This window comes from Biomphalaria glabrata, chromosome 8 (assembly GCF_947242115.1).
Source record: "Biomphalaria glabrata chromosome 8, xgBioGlab47.1, whole genome shotgun sequence".
Taxonomy (NCBI): Eukaryota; Metazoa; Mollusca; class Gastropoda; family Planorbidae; genus Biomphalaria; species Biomphalaria glabrata.
The window spans coordinates 45,462,614-45,478,942 of record NC_074718.1 but is presented as its reverse complement, the minus strand read 5'-3'; the positions used below and the strand labels follow the sequence as shown (position 1 = coordinate 45,478,942).

Sequence of the window (16,329 nt, the reverse complement as noted above, 5' to 3'; positions counted from 1 at the left end):
ACGACAATTTAAGAGATCTCTTGATCAATCAATCAGTCAGTCAGCGGTACAGATTCTTAGATCGCAGAGTATAAAATTGGGTACCATCGAAAAGTTGGGGGTCTTTATTGTGCTTCATTTCATCACTATCTCTGTGGATTATTTCAACTGATTTATATTGTGCATTTATTCTCAAGTCTCTGCTTATTTACGATACATTAATCTACGATTAAAAATTGTGATATTTTAAGTAATAAATTTTCTAAAGTGGGTGTAAATTTGTTCACTACTAATTCACGATACGTGCCACTAGATGTGCGCCTAGACCTGTGTATTTGTAACAACCCAGCGTCACATTCACAACATCTAGTGTCACTCTCAAAGTACAATTGATTTCCAACGCTTCACTGTTTTCTTCCCCCTTCTGGTGACTCCGCTGTTGTCTCCATCTGTTTCCCCTGGGGACTGCGCTAGACAAACAGATGGAGAGGATGCTGACTCACAATAAATCACAGACTTGAATAAAGCACAGTCAGTATTTCGTTTCGGTTTTATCTGGCCAAAGATAAAACAAATTTGAAAAATTGATCAGTTTCCTCTTAGTCCTCTTGCCTAGACCTGGAGTGACCAAGGACACGATGATCTAGCCAGTGGTACGTCACTGTGGTAGGCTGTAAATAATCTTGACTAGTTCTTCATCTCACTTCAGGTCATGGGAAGTTTTGTCTTATAGATTTCTTTCAACTTGTGACATTCTGTACACAAAATCACATTGAAGAGTTGAGAAGTCACAATGACCTAACAGTAGCACTTTTTTTTGTTGTTGACTTCGTTAAAACAAAAAAAAAACTAGTCTAGACAGGCAGCTAAGATTATTGATAACTTTTCTCGACGGTTCTTTTAATCCCAGCATGCTCTAAACATTCCTTACTTTGAACCTTTCCTACTCTGAATCCCACATACTCAGTATCGTAGCAAGTAAACCGTGGGCTTCACGAAATTGATATATATATATATAGTGTTGTAACCCTGCCTTGCACCAGTGCTTGAGGTGCGCACTAGCGCACTATTGAACGTAAACAGGAAGACACTAGGATGGAGAGAAGAACAGTACATCAGGGATTGTGAAGAGTCTCAATGTTTGGGAAACTAAGAGTCCAACTTTTGAGCTGCCTGAAGGTTGTAGTAGGGACCTGGAGCGAAGCGGGGAAGGCTGTCGTTGGTCCACATTCGGGTTAAGTAGCAAAGGACTGGTATACTTAGTAGTAAGACTCTGAGGAAGCTGAAGGATGTTATGTGTTTACCCTAGTGAATAAACACAACTATTTATTTCCTGTTAAACTGTGTTGAGTTGCTTGCCTTTTCGTTGAGTGCGTAGCCGAGAGTAGCAACAATATATATATATACATGATACATATATACATGATACATATAAGCACTACGCAAGACAGCAGTGTTTCTGTCCAGGGCTTTTTGCAAAAGAGAGGATTTAAGCCCCTCAAGCCCTCACTCAAATGGAGTTTTGATGATTGTGACGAAAATGATGGTGGGCCCCCTAGTTAGAGTATAACAAAAACCAAATGCAGGCATCCTGTTTGTGTATTGTGATGTACTTATGTAGCTTAGCGACGCATTATAGATGACGGATTTTGAGCGCGACATGTAGTGACGTCACGGATAGTGGGTTTAATTTATTTATGCATTTTTTTAAATCAGTTGGCACTAGGGCTTTGAGGCAACCATCTCTTAACAACACGACTGTGAGCCATTCTACATTAAAGTTCCTTTCCATTGTTGAAACAGTCTCGACTTTCACAGGTACTTTGTATTGTGTGTCGCCAACCTGGCTGCCTGGTCGTGCGGTTTGTGCGCTGGACTGTCGTTCGGATTAATCGATGGTCGAGGGTTCAAATCCTGCCCGCTCCCATCCCCCGTCGTCCTGCGGGAGGTTTGGACTCGGAAGTAAACTATCTTCAACTCTGAAGGAACATCTGAAACATGTCAAACATTTTACAAACAAACATTTTACAACCTGAAATACGAACAGGAAGCTCAAACATCGCCCCGTGCCACTGAAGATGTACAACGGACAGACGCATCTTTACAGTGGCAAGCACTATACAGTGGCCAGCACTTTACAGAGGCGACACCGACGCCTTCGTCACAGTCGCCAACGTCACAGTGATCCACGACTGATCGACTCAACGCTCGATCTACGAGACACGTGACTGGATCAACGTATGGGCAGCGTACCAGTGAATAATGTTTTTTTTTATTGGCTGGTCCAGAGGCAGAAATATGGAAAGTAGTTTCAAAAACCGGATGCTGCAGCATACATACATATATACATATTAAGATCGTTTATTAAAGGTTGTTGTTTTTTTTAAACTATGTACGAGATACAGGCTGAAAAAACAGCGGGCCAGAAGTTGTGGTGTACTGTCTATGTATAAAAATAATTCTTATTCATTATATTCCTTAATATAGTTCAATTTTTAAAAAAATCGGTATTTGAAAAAAAAAAAATCGACATAGAAGGTTAAACCTGAAAGAATGAACTGTTGACAAAAGATTAGCTTGGATTAGTTTTGAGAGCTCACATGCTAGACATCGCTAAGACACTGACATAATTGTCGCATGGCTTACACGTTAAATTTTCGCTTTACAGCTGGGGATGTATTGAGCTGTGTTTTTTAAAGATCATTCGATGATGATTTATTTTTTTTAAAGTTACTAGACAAGCAGAGAACAAGAAGGGATTAAAACAAAAAAAACTAAAGAGGGATTTGCAAACCTTATTGTTATCAATATTTCATTTTGATATATCCTACGTACGAGCAAAGAACGATTCTGATAGTTACAGGTAAATTGCCCAGGTAAGATATAAGTTACAGCTACATGTCACAGTACTTAAGTACACGATTAATGTCAGGCTAGGCTATGATAAGAAGGCTATAAATTAAAGTTAAAGGTTAGCAACTCAGGGTAACGTCTATTTGAAAAGTAAAAGATGGAGATGTCAGTTTGACACAACCTTTGGGTTGGCTGACTGGACGAGTGAAATGCGCTTCGTGCTGTCGTCATGATGATCCCAAGTTCAAACCCTGACGGCTGCGATGTCTTGCCGACCTGAAGTAGATTTGGACTAGGACACAGTAATCTTCATTTCTGAAGGAGTGTCTCAAGCAGAGCTGCCACAGTGACTCTCAAACAAGGACATATTTATTATTAACATATAGACGTTACATCATCAACTCATATAGACGTTACATCATCGACTCCTATAGACGTTACATCATCAACTCCTACAGACGTTACATTATCAACTCATTTAGACGTTACATCATCGACTCCTACAGACGTTACTACATCAACTCATTTAGACGTTACATCATCGACTCCTACAGACGTTACATCATCAACTCATTTAGACCTTACATCATCAACTCATTTAGACGTTACATCATCGACTCCTACAGACGTTACATCATCAACTCATTTAGACGTTACATCATCAACTCATTTAGACGTTACATCATCGACTCCTACAGACGTTACATCATCAACTCATTTAGACGTTACATCATCGACTCCTACAGACGTTATATCATCAACTCATTTAGACGTTACATCATCGACTCCTACAGACGTTACATCATCGACTCCTACAGACGTTACATCATCAACTCATATAGACGTTACATCATCAACTCATTTAGACGTTACATCATCAACTCATTTGGACGTTACATCATCAACTCATTTAGACGTTACATCATCGACTCCTACAGACGTTACATCATCAACTCATTTAGACGTTACATCATCGACTCCTACAGACGTTACATCATCAACTCATTTAGACGTTACATCATCAACTCATTTAGACGTTACATCATCAACTCATTTAGACGTTACATCATCGACTCCTACAGACGTTACATCATCAACTCATTTAGACGTTACATCATCGACTCCTACAGACGTTACATCATCAACTCATTTAGACGTTACATCATCAACTCATTTAGACGTTACATCATCGACTCCTACTGACGTTATATCATCAACTCATTTAGACGTTACATCATGGACTCCTACAGACGTTACATCATCAACTCATTTAGACGTTACATCATCGACTCCTACAGACGTTACATCATCAACTTATTTAGACGTTACATCATCGACTCCTACAGACGTTACATCATCAACTCATATAGACGTTACATCATCAACTCATTTAGACGTTACATCATCGACTCCTACAGACGTTACATCATCAACTCATTTAGACGTTACATCATCGACTCCTACAGACGTTATATCATCAACTCATTTAGATGTTACATCATCGACTCATACAGACGTTACATCATCAACTCATTTAGACGTTACATCATCGACTCCTACAGACGTTACATCATCAACTCATATAGACGTCACATCATCAACTCATTTAGACGTTACATCATCAACTCATTTAGACGTTACATCATCGACTCCTACAGACGTTACATCATCAACTCATTTAGACGTTACATCATCGACTCCTACAGACGTTACATCATCAACTCATTTAGACGTTACATCATCAACTCATTTAGACGTTACATCATCGACTCCTACAGACGTTACATCATCAACTCATTTAGACGTTACATCATCGACTCCTACAGACGTTACATCATCAACTCATTTAGACGTTACATCATCAACTCATTTAGACGTTACATCATCGACTCCTACAGACGTTACATCATCAACTCATTTAGACGTTACATCATCAACTCATTTAGACGTTACATCATCGACTCCTACAGACGTTACATCATCAACTCGTATAGACGTTACATTGATGACCAGCACTTATAAACATTTAAAAAAATGAAAACGGCTCACAGAAACCAGTTTATAAAAACTTTGCTCTGAATTTGAACACAAAAATAAAATGTTGTAACTTCCGATGTTTAAATAGCTAGGGGCTGTCAAGCTTGATCAAAGCGTCCTTCCTATCAACTAGTTTCTGTCAGGTGTGACCTTGTTGACCTCACTAAGTTTTTTAAGTTGGCTCTCTTAGAGACTAAATCTTGTACAACATATCGCACATTGCGCTGACCGACCGACAGGCTGAGAACCTCTGACGATTGGTATACACATAATTCAATACTCTTACATCAGTTCACCAGTAACAGCAGGCTGAACGAGACATCTTGGCGTAAATACATTATTAAGTTTTTTCCCCTTCCCAGACCAGGAAGTCCATGGCTTTGGTAGAGTTCTCCTTTATCAGTGGACAATGGCTATAGTATGTCCATCAAACAAACAACCGTCTTTACCCAACAAATGCCAATTAGTATTAGAGCACTCATTCAAATTGTGAATTAACAGTTGACGGGATTTGAACCCAAGACATTCGGTTTGTTGCTGAGCAATTTATGGAATGCGTGGTCGAGAGGCTAAGTACGCCTAAACTTGGCTTGGCTTGGCTACCTATGGAGGAGGCTCGAGGTTCGACACCCGAATCGAGCAGAGTTGTTTACTGAGAGCCTAAAGGCAGCACGGAAAACCTTCTCCGAGATACCCCCCTCCCCCTGGTCCACAAATGAGATTGGATATTAGCGCTCTGAGCATGCTATAAGCATGAAAAAAAAAGTTATATAAAAGCTATCACTTCAAAATATTGTTGGAGTAGCTAAGTAAAATAAAAACTCGATTAAAATAGTTCAGTGTAGATAGAAAGTTTTGAATGCAGGACTTTTAGATGATTACAAAACAGTGTAGATAGAAAGTTTTGAATGCAGGACTTTTAGATGATTACAAAACAGTGTAGATAGAAAGTTTTGAATGCAGGACTTTTAGATGATTACAAAACAGTGTAGATAGAAAATTTTGAATGCAGGACTTTTAGATGATTACAAAACAGTGTAGATAGAAAATTTTGAATGCAGGACTTTTAGATGATTACAAAACAGTGTAGATAGAAAGTTTTGAATGCAGGACTTTTAGATGATTACAAAACAGTGTAGATAGAAAGTTTTGAATGCAGGACTTTTAGATGATTACAAAACTGTGTAGATAGACAATTTTTAATGCAGGACTTTTAGATGATTACAAAACAGTGTAGATAGAAAGTTTTGAATGCAGGACTTTTAGATGATTACAAAACTGTGTAGATAGAAAGTTTTGAATGCAGGACTTTTAGATGATTACAAGACAACGGCGTGCCAAGTGTCTACGATTTGACGGAGAGCCCTCGGCAATACAATGAGTTTGACAAAATGCTTGGGTATTGGTTACATTTTTCACATTTCTTGGGAAGGAGGCTTATACCCCTCGTAGGACATATCTCAAAAACTATTCGCGTTAGTTAACGATTCCGCTCACCACCAAACGTTTTTCCGTTCACCACTTTGCTTAATTCTGCTGACCGCCATTTTTTTTTTTAGAATTTCTCCAAGCCCTATTCAAACCTAATTCTATTTGCATAGCCCGGATAGTTCAACAGTTTGTGAATTACTTGCCATTGTCATGGTGAGACATGTGCTACTAGTCTATACACACTAGTGTGTGTGTGTGTGTACAATACTACAGCTAAACTCCTCCTTCGTTGTGGTCGAAGATGAACACCAGCTAATTCGAAGATGGCTGTAATCTCCGAACTTCGCTTTGAAAAGTGTAACATGCATGGGGTGGGTAAATCTGGGGCATTGATCTGTGTACATGCACTAGTCTACTATTAGTAACTTTTGTTCTGTTCTATACAAGCTGTTTAATTAACTCAATTGTTCGTAAAAAAGTGCCAGTGTTAGCAATATATTTATTTCTTAAACATCAGTCAGTCAGTCACAGAGCTTCAATCAGGGGGATAATTCCACCATACAGTGACGAAATATTAATAGGGATAATTCTTTAAGAATTTCGGACACATACAGTCACTTCTGAAGCAGCTTTATAACAATGACCGTGAAAGGACCAAAAACAGTCCAGTGTGGTCAGTATTAGACTTCGCATTACTTCCTAGTCTCCAAGGTCAGCTGCGGTCCACATGAAGTACAGATGGGAAAGGGAATGGGAGGTGGATTCGGATTCTTTAGGGGGATAAAAGTTAGCAGACGTAATCAGAGTGACGGGACACATGTTGCAGCTCAAAGAAAAGAGTTACACATCTAACTAAAGTTATCTCCCCCCACGGCGACTTAGTCCATACTTCAGACTTCTAGATACCTAACAAACTGTAAATTAAGTTGAAAGATGTTCATGCTACATGATGTATCTCCTCCTGATCTAGACTTACAGTTTAAAACTGGGGTTTACATTCGTTAATAAATAAAATAAAATAACATCTAAAACGAATTGATAAAGCGATATGTAGAAATATGGAGGCGCTATAAGGAAAAGAAGGTGGCAAGATAAAATAACCAATGAGGAAGTGCTACGAAGAGCAGGGTGCCAGGTAATCCGCTGTCTTATCAGCAGCAGACGCCTTGGCTGGCATGGCCACGTTCATAAAATGCCTCAAGGTCGACTTCCAAAAGACATTCTGTATGGTGATCTAACAGAAGGCACGAGAGCCCCTGGTCATCCACTTTTACGGTATACGGATGTATACAAACGCGACATGAAGCTCTTCAATATTGACAGCTGGGAAAAAGTGGCACTGGATAGATCCACATGGACAGCGAGCATAAAGGAAGGGTCCCGGATTGCAGATGCTATACACAACAGTAGTAGAAAGAAGGGTGAAAATGAAACAGCGCCTGGTGATAACAGATCCCCAACCTGTGACCGCAGCTGTGTACCAAGGATTGACCTCTTTAGTCACACAAGAAGTTGCAAAGTGAAAAAGATTGTCTCTCGAGACGTAAAATGCCACAGATAAGGAAAAGAACTTAAAACAACATCAAAACTACAAAGTGGAAGAGAGAATTAGAGAAACAGTAAACAATGTCAAAGAGTGCACATTGGTAGGTCAGAGTTGCCAACTAAATAAAGACAAAATGTGCTAAAAGAAATGAGTTTTTGCATTGCTAAATGCTACATTGTAACCATAATGTCATAGAACAAGAAGAAAAAAAAAAGTCTCAAATCAAACAATATCTAAGATAAGATAAGATAATTTTTGTTAGACCAATCAAATGGAAATTCAGTTTGACTAAAATTGACAACCTCAGCGTAACTACTGTACAATAACAATATAGATGCAAATACGAACAACATTCACACAGGAAGATACATACACACTCATAACCAGCGGTTAATGAATTTGACTTCTATGTACTTCTCGATGACGACAGCTGATATTGTAATACTCTGACCGATAGTGGGATAAAGGAGTTTTTAAATCTTTCTGTTTTAGTCCTAATGGAGAGGAGACGACCTCTTCGTTCAGATCTTATGTAACAGGGCTTTAATGGGTGCAGGTTGTCTTTAAGAATCTTGAGTGTTTTGGAAAGGCATCTTTCATGAAAAAGCTATTCAAGAGATGGTAGCTGTGTTCGAGTGATATACGATGCTTTTTTAATAAGTCTATTAGTGTAAGTCTTTGTGCCACTGATGGTTGTACCTAGGTATTTATATTCTTGCACATGTTCTACGGTTTGGTTGTTTATCTGAATTTCTGCAAGACGGCCTTCTATGTTTTCTAAAATCTATTATCATTTCATTAGTCTTCTGAACATTTAAAATCAGAAATACACCATTGGTAAAAAGTGTACATTGTTGAATGGTACAGGTATTCGTCACCTGCAATAAGGCCAATGATTGCGTAAGTATGATGTCAAGAACTTCATCCTCACAATTAGTATTATGTCCCATGAGATCAAGGAACGTAACACTAAGCCCTCCCCCTCCGTATCTCTGACACACACACACACACACACACGAACTTACATATTTTGATTTCACGCCACAATGTTAATGAATGAATGGGGCTGGACCAAAATCCAACAAACACAGGACAGTAGTACAAGCAATTCAGTAGTACAAGCAATTCAGTAGTACAAGCAATTCAACTATTTTAATTAGAACAAAGCCAGTGTACACACGAGTCAGCTAATATTGAAACGCAGGTTACCTGGGCTAATAAGTTCTTTTTTTTTTTTTTGACTAAGCTCCTGTTTAAACAGCTGACATAAAATATTAGATTCCACTCAAGGTTTTAGTTTCACGCACACACGTTTGTAACATAATTTGCTTTTAGTTTTGAAGAACTAGCGATGCACGTGGTATATATTGGTTTAATGTGTCCCAACAGTTGTTTCAGGTAGCTAGCACAACGACCAATCGTACCAAACAAAAGGGACATTATTGTTAAAGTGAGGTGGATTCATGATAGTCCTAGAAATAATACCCTGAATTCAGACTCGGTTCCCTAATTCCTAAGCCGACCTTTTATCTCCTTACATTTCACCAAAACTATCAGAAAACTAAGCGTAAAATAGCCAAATGACGCGATAACATGTAGCTAATAAATATACTTGTAAGCTGGGTACCAACAGGCCACTCTAAGTTAAAGACATATTACAGGTTAATGAGACATTACACATACTATCAGCATGTATATACTTGTAAGCTGGGTACCAACAGGCCACTATAAGTTAAAGACATATTACATGTGAAAACATTACACATACTATCAGCATGTATTTACTTGTAAGCTGGGTACCAACAGGCCACTATAAGTTAAAGACATATTACATGTGAAAACATTACACATACTATCAGCATGTATTTACTTGTAAGCTGGGTACCAACAGGCCACTCTAAGTTAAAGACATATTACAGGTTAATGAGACATTACACATACTATCAGCATGTATATACTTGTAAGCTGGGTACCAACAGGCCACTATAAGTTAAAGACATATTACATGTGAAAACATTACACATACTATCAGCATGTATTTACTTGTAAGCTGGGTACCAACAGGCCACTATAAGTTAAAGACATATTACATGTGAAAACATTACACATACTATCAGCATGTATTTACTTGTAAGCTGGGTACCAACAGGCCACTATAAGTTAAAGACATATTACAGGTGAATGAAACATTACACACACTATCAGCGTGTATATACTTGTAAGCTGGGTACCAACAGGCCACTATAAGTTAAAGACATATTACAGGTGAATGAAACATTACACACACTATCAGAGTGTATATACTTGTAAGCTGGGTACCAACAGGCCACTATAAGTTAAAGACATATTACAGGTGAATGAAACATTACACACACTATCAGAGTGTATATACTTGTAAGCTGGGTACCAACAGGCCACTATAAGTTAAAGACATATTACAGGTGAATGAAACATTACACATAGTATCACACATACTATCAGCATGTAAGAGTGACGGGAGCGAGGTGGTTGAGTGGTTAAGCGCTTGGCTCCTGAACCCGGGGTCCTGGGTTCGAATCACGGTAAAGTCTTGGATTTTGAATTTCTGGATTTTTTTTTTATTGCGCCCCCGAATCAACCCAACTCGAATGGGTACCTGACTTTAGTTGGGGAAAGTAACGGTTGGTCGTTGTGCCGGCCTCATGACACCCTGCTCGCTAACCGTTGGCCATAGAAACAGGATGAACTTAATATCATCTGCCCCATAGATCGCAAGGTCTGAAGGGGAAACTTTATACACATACGATACTTTGATTATATCATGAATCACTACTAGTAGTCGACCGGGCATAACAGAGTGTGTGTGTGTGTGTTTGTGGCGGGGAGTGATACCTTGAGTATAAAAATGAGAAACCAATGGACCACAAACATTATTGAATGTATATACGGCTAGGCAAACAAAAAATTTGCGCTCATGAACGAAACAAAAAAAAAAACTTAAACTAGTGCGAGTTAAATGATAAGAAAAGAAAAATGTAGTTATTTTTACAAAACCTCAAGTCAGAACGGAGAATTGGGAGAAGGGGAAATCAGGACACGGATCTCAAAAACGGCTCTAACGATTTTTCTAGAACTGCAACAGTTGATATATATATAGCTGAGAAAAGAATTACAAGCTTGTTGGCGACACAGGGAAAACTCTAGTTTTAAGGCTTATTGATTCAAGAGTCTAATAAACTAATGTTCAGGAAAATGTATAATATATTATAAAGTGTAATAGATTTATACATTCGCTTAACCAGGATGTTTCCTCGGGGTGGGGGAGATCGGGTAATTTTTTAAAAAAATGTTCTTTTAAAAAACATAACATCATTAGTTATTAATAGCAAAATAATCGCTTTATAAGTTGCATAAAAGAGATATTATATATTACAAGATCTTCGGGCTCGCAAATACCTTCCTTCAGGGAACAGTACCAGGAAAAAGAAGAAGAGGCAGTCAGAGAAAGCGATGGGAGGACAACATAAAAGAATGGACGGGCCTGCCATTGAAAGAGGTTCTAAACAAGGCAAAAGACAAGGAGGAATGGAGAAAGACGGTCGACGAGTCTTGCTTGGTGCCCCAACGGTTCAACAGACTAAGGGACAGGTAAAGGTAAATATATATATATTTTTTAAATGTTTTTCTTATGTCCAGTCTTTGCCTATGGGTCAGACTCGACCTCTCAACTTTATAGGAGGAACTTAAGTTGGCTGTCTGATGGAACACGACGGATCTGATTCTTCCACAGCACTCTTAAGGCACCTTCCTATAAATACTTAAAAGCAAGGCAAATATTTCCTAATCTTGTGGCAAGTCTTCTGATGCGTTTATTTTTCCCTCTTCATTTTCATATGACGTCATTTGAATGGTCAAAATAACAATTAGTGGACTTGGACAGTTTGGGTGAAATTGTATCTAACTCCCCCCCCCCTACTTTTTTCCCCTATTTTTCTCACATTCCCAAATCCTAATGTGACCTATACATTGTTTTTTCTTGTATTGACTCACTGACCCATCTTTTAGTATTAAATACTGTAAAAAAGAAATTCAAAAAAGTCCATCTTTTAGTATTAAATACTGTAATATCAGCCATTCAAATAATTTTTTTTTAAAGTCCATCTTTTAGTATTAAATACTGTAATATCAGCCATTCAAATAATTTTTTTTTTTAAGTCCATCTTTTAGTATTAAATACTGTAATATCAGCCATTCAAATAATTTTTTTTTATTTAAAGTCCATCTTTTAGTATTAAATACTGTAATATCAGCCATTCAAATAAATTCAAAAAAAAGTTCATTCTCTTCGCAGATGGAAGGTTTTAAGCTGCTACACCCCCCTGCATTACTTATGGATGAATTCAACAGTTATTGGTTTCAACTCCGTCAGCTACACATCGCCCCTGCCCCCTCCTCCTCACACAGATCACACAGAACATCAGAATGAATGATTGCATTGCAATAAATGGCCAACGAAAAGAGATAGAAAAGCAAACAACTACACACACACACAGCCACACACACACACACACAGCCACACACACACACAGCCAGCCAATGGCGTCATTTTCTTGTGCCCTTCATGGAAAAAAAAAATCAAGGGAAGAACTAAACTCATGGCGTGGCTACATTGGCCCTGTTTCTTCTATCTACAAACTTATTTATAACAGAGCCAAAACAACTGAAGTAAAACCTTAGTTTTTTTTTAAAGCTTATAGAAACTCAATCTGTCTATCTGGGACACATTTTGAACACGTGATTTCTCCCACGCTCATTCTCAACAAAACATTTAATCGATTTTTTTTAAATTAACCAATTAGTCAGTTAATAACTGATAAATAATTATTTTGTTAGGTCTCGAAAAGGGGAAAACTTTTCAACATTATTGAGATATAGCTGTAAATGTGGACTTCTTTATCTCCCCTTAGTTTGCTTAAAAAGAATAAAATATTTTGGCATTAATGGTCCATTGCATCAGTGGATAAAGATTTTCTCATAGAGAGAGAACAAACTAATAATAAATGGCTCTAAATTCTAAATCAACACCAATAACACCAAACTCAGGTGTACCTCAATGAACAGTCTTAGGTCCACTACTATTTTTAATTTACATTAATGTTTTACCAAATTGCATTAGTTCAGGAACAAAAGTCAGATAATTCGCAGACGATTGCATAAGATATAGAACAATAAAAACAACTCAAGAAACAGAAATTTTACAAAGAGAAGTAGATGAATTACAGAAATGGGAATCAAATTGGAGCATGTCTTTCCACCCAGAAAAATGTCAGTTATTAAGAGTAACAAAAAAACTAAAACAAATTAATTCCACTTATCTTATTCATGGTAATACAGTAACACAGACTAAAAACGCAAAATATCTATGTGTTATATAATAAATGAAAAACTGTCATGGAATCCCCATATTAATGAAGCTATCAAAAAATCAAACAAAGCATTAGGGTTTATTAAAAGAGATTTCTATAAATCAAATAAGAACATAAAACTAAAATGTTTTGTAACCTTGGTTAAGCCAGTAATAGAATATGCATCCTCTGTTTGGAGTCCCTCAACTCAAGAAAACATTAAGAAACTGGAACAGACACATAATACAGCAGTGAGATTCATAACAAACGAATATTCACATTTGAGTAGAGTAACACCTTTGGTAAAATCACTAAATTTAGAAAACCTCCAGGATAGAAGACTTAAAAGTAAAGTAGCAATTATTCATAAAACACAACCATAATCTTCAAATACAAAAACAAAAAATTTAATAAAATACTCTGAAAGACACAAAGATAAAGGCACCTTCCACGTTCCATATGCTAGGACAAATTTGTACAAATACTCCTTCTTCCCTAGTGCTATTAGAGCATGGAATGGGTTGCCTGAGCTAGCCAAGAAAACCAGTGACTTGGCAGAATTTAGGTCATTGGTAATATGCATGACGCATAGGACGTAATCATCTTCTTTTTTGAAGTAACGTCTGTATCATATAAGATAAGAAGATAACCTTTGTTGTTGTTTTTTAAAAGTACTTTTATGTTTTGCTTGTTTTGCTTTATTTTTAAAACAAAAGATCCATCCATAATATTGTTTCGTTTCGTTCTCATTTCCCAAACACATTTCCAGAAAGCGTGCAGTGACGAGAACCAAATCTCCTTTTTCTTGACTTAGCTGAACCACTGCTATGGAATGAGTGTGTGTGTTGCTATAGTGACCATTGGGAAGAGGTTAGCGATTGGTTGTGAATGAATGATGCAAGATAAGTAGCATTGTCGTCAGCGGTCTTAGGACAGACGACTCCAGAACGAGAGACTGAAAAGAAGTGTTTTTGTAGTGATATTTTGTTTAAAACACCATGGTATATTTTGTAAGTCTACAAATAAGATATTACTAAGATGGCAGATTTTGACAAAATTTTGGATATATTTAAACTTGATGCTGTTAGTCTTGACAAAAGCAATTGAGACCATTCAGCAGGAACTATATTAATGATGTACATATGACGTTGGTACTTGCATCATCCACAACCAATCGCTAACCTCTTCCCACTGTCACAATAGAAACACACACACACACTCCCTAACAACCACTCACTCCTTGCCTCAAACATGCTCACCAACAAAGCATTACGGAAGAATTGGGCTCAACCCCCCCCCCCTTTGTCCACACTAAGGGAATGAAAATAAAAGCAGTCGTCAACATCTACTTCAATACCTGTAAATATGTTGGCAGATTAAAGTAACATTTGGAGGAAAGTTTTCGGAAGAAATCCCCCACTCTAAATCTGTCCAGTGTAACATGTTGGGTGAGGGGGAAACATCTGGGGGGGGGCACCACGAGTACAGAGATGCCACTTCAGCAACAAGCGGTGATCGTGGGGCAGAGATCTATGGCCTAGCCATGCTACAATAGACCAGCGCTTGGACATAATGCCCTTCGAGCCAGATGGAAGATGAAATCCATGTCATGGAAAAAAAAAAAAAAAGTTACGAAAGTAAGATCAACTAACAATGGCTGAGATGTTTTTAGTCTGTATGGCGTTTGATGTTCATACCAAAGGAGATAAACCAATGACAGCGAGAAATTTCTAACCCCAAGGGAGATAAACCAATGACAGAGAGAAATTCATGTAAGACGTGGGTAGCAAAAAAAAAAATGGAAAAAAAAAAAACAAAGATAAATAAAAAAAATAGATTTAAGCGAATTTTTTTTTTTTTTTTTTTTTTTTTGCATAAATGATTTAATTAGAGACTTTTCAATGAGAAAAAAGTTTTACTAAAGATGACATTTATCTCAAAACACGAATAAAACAGTCACCTATGTCTTTGATATTTCTGATATGCGCTATAGGTACATTGGCTACATTTAGGTCATGTTATGCACATATGCCCTAAAGGACAGGTTTAGTTTTCCCTGTATAGCTCAAGCGCTAAATGTTCTACAGCTAAGTTATTAAAAATAAGGTCTATTCAAAGCTCACATAGTACAAATTTATATAATTTTTATAAAATCTGTTGTAAGTATATATATATATATATATATATATATATATATATATATATATATATATATATATATATATATATATATATATATATATATATATATATTTGTGTATATATGTGTGTGTGTATATTTACAATTACTTTGCCGTATCTCAAATTTTGGAAGTCAACCCCATATAAGACGGGACGAGTTGGAAATATCTACCACATTTTGATATCTACTTACTGTCACTTTGCAGTTACGCCTGTGAGAAAGTAGACAATGTTTCTATGGTAACATAAACTCACAGGTACTGATGGTACCAAACATTTCTATCGAAGAAAATCTCGACCTGTATGGCGACATTTATGCACTACGCAAGACAGCAGGGTTTCTGTCCAGGGCTTTTGCAAGAGAGGATTTGAGCCTCTCAAGCCCTCACTCTAATGGAGTTTGATGATGATGATGATCAAAGAAAATATTTTTACATATTTTTTTTTACTGTATATTTCTATCTAAATAAACTTCAAAAAAAAAAAAAAAAATGAGAAAATGTGTTTAAGAATATTTTTGCAAGAAGAATGTGACGGGCGGGATGTGACACACTAGACCTTGTGTAGCAAGCACGCAGAGAACTAAGGAACAAAGAAACTGAAGGTCCTTCATGTCCCGCTCTTACCAAAACTTTCCAAAGTTACTGAAGAGTTGGCAATCACAATGGCGCTGTCTCTTTCAACTAATTCTCTACTTAAGAAGAAGATCTCTGTATGCGTCAGTACAAAGACAAGAGAGAGAGGACGTGGTGTGATATTAAAACATTTGCAACCTTTGTTTACAGCCTACACAAAACAAGAACACACAATCCTCCCTCTTACTAGCTAGACCAGCGGTTCCCACATTTTTTTTCTCCTTAACGGAACACTTCGCACATTCGGAGTATTTAGCGGAACACTTTGCTTAATTTTTTTAGA

General features: G+C 37.3%; 1 protein-coding gene across 2 annotated transcripts in view; it reads right to left on the bottom strand.

Annotated features, from left to right (window-relative positions):
• The window catches only part of LOC106070706 (uncharacterized), a 131,128-nt gene that overhangs the window by 68,449 nt on the left and 46,350 nt on the right, over positions 1-16,329 (bottom strand). The gene's annotated exons all lie outside the window — the stretch shown is intronic.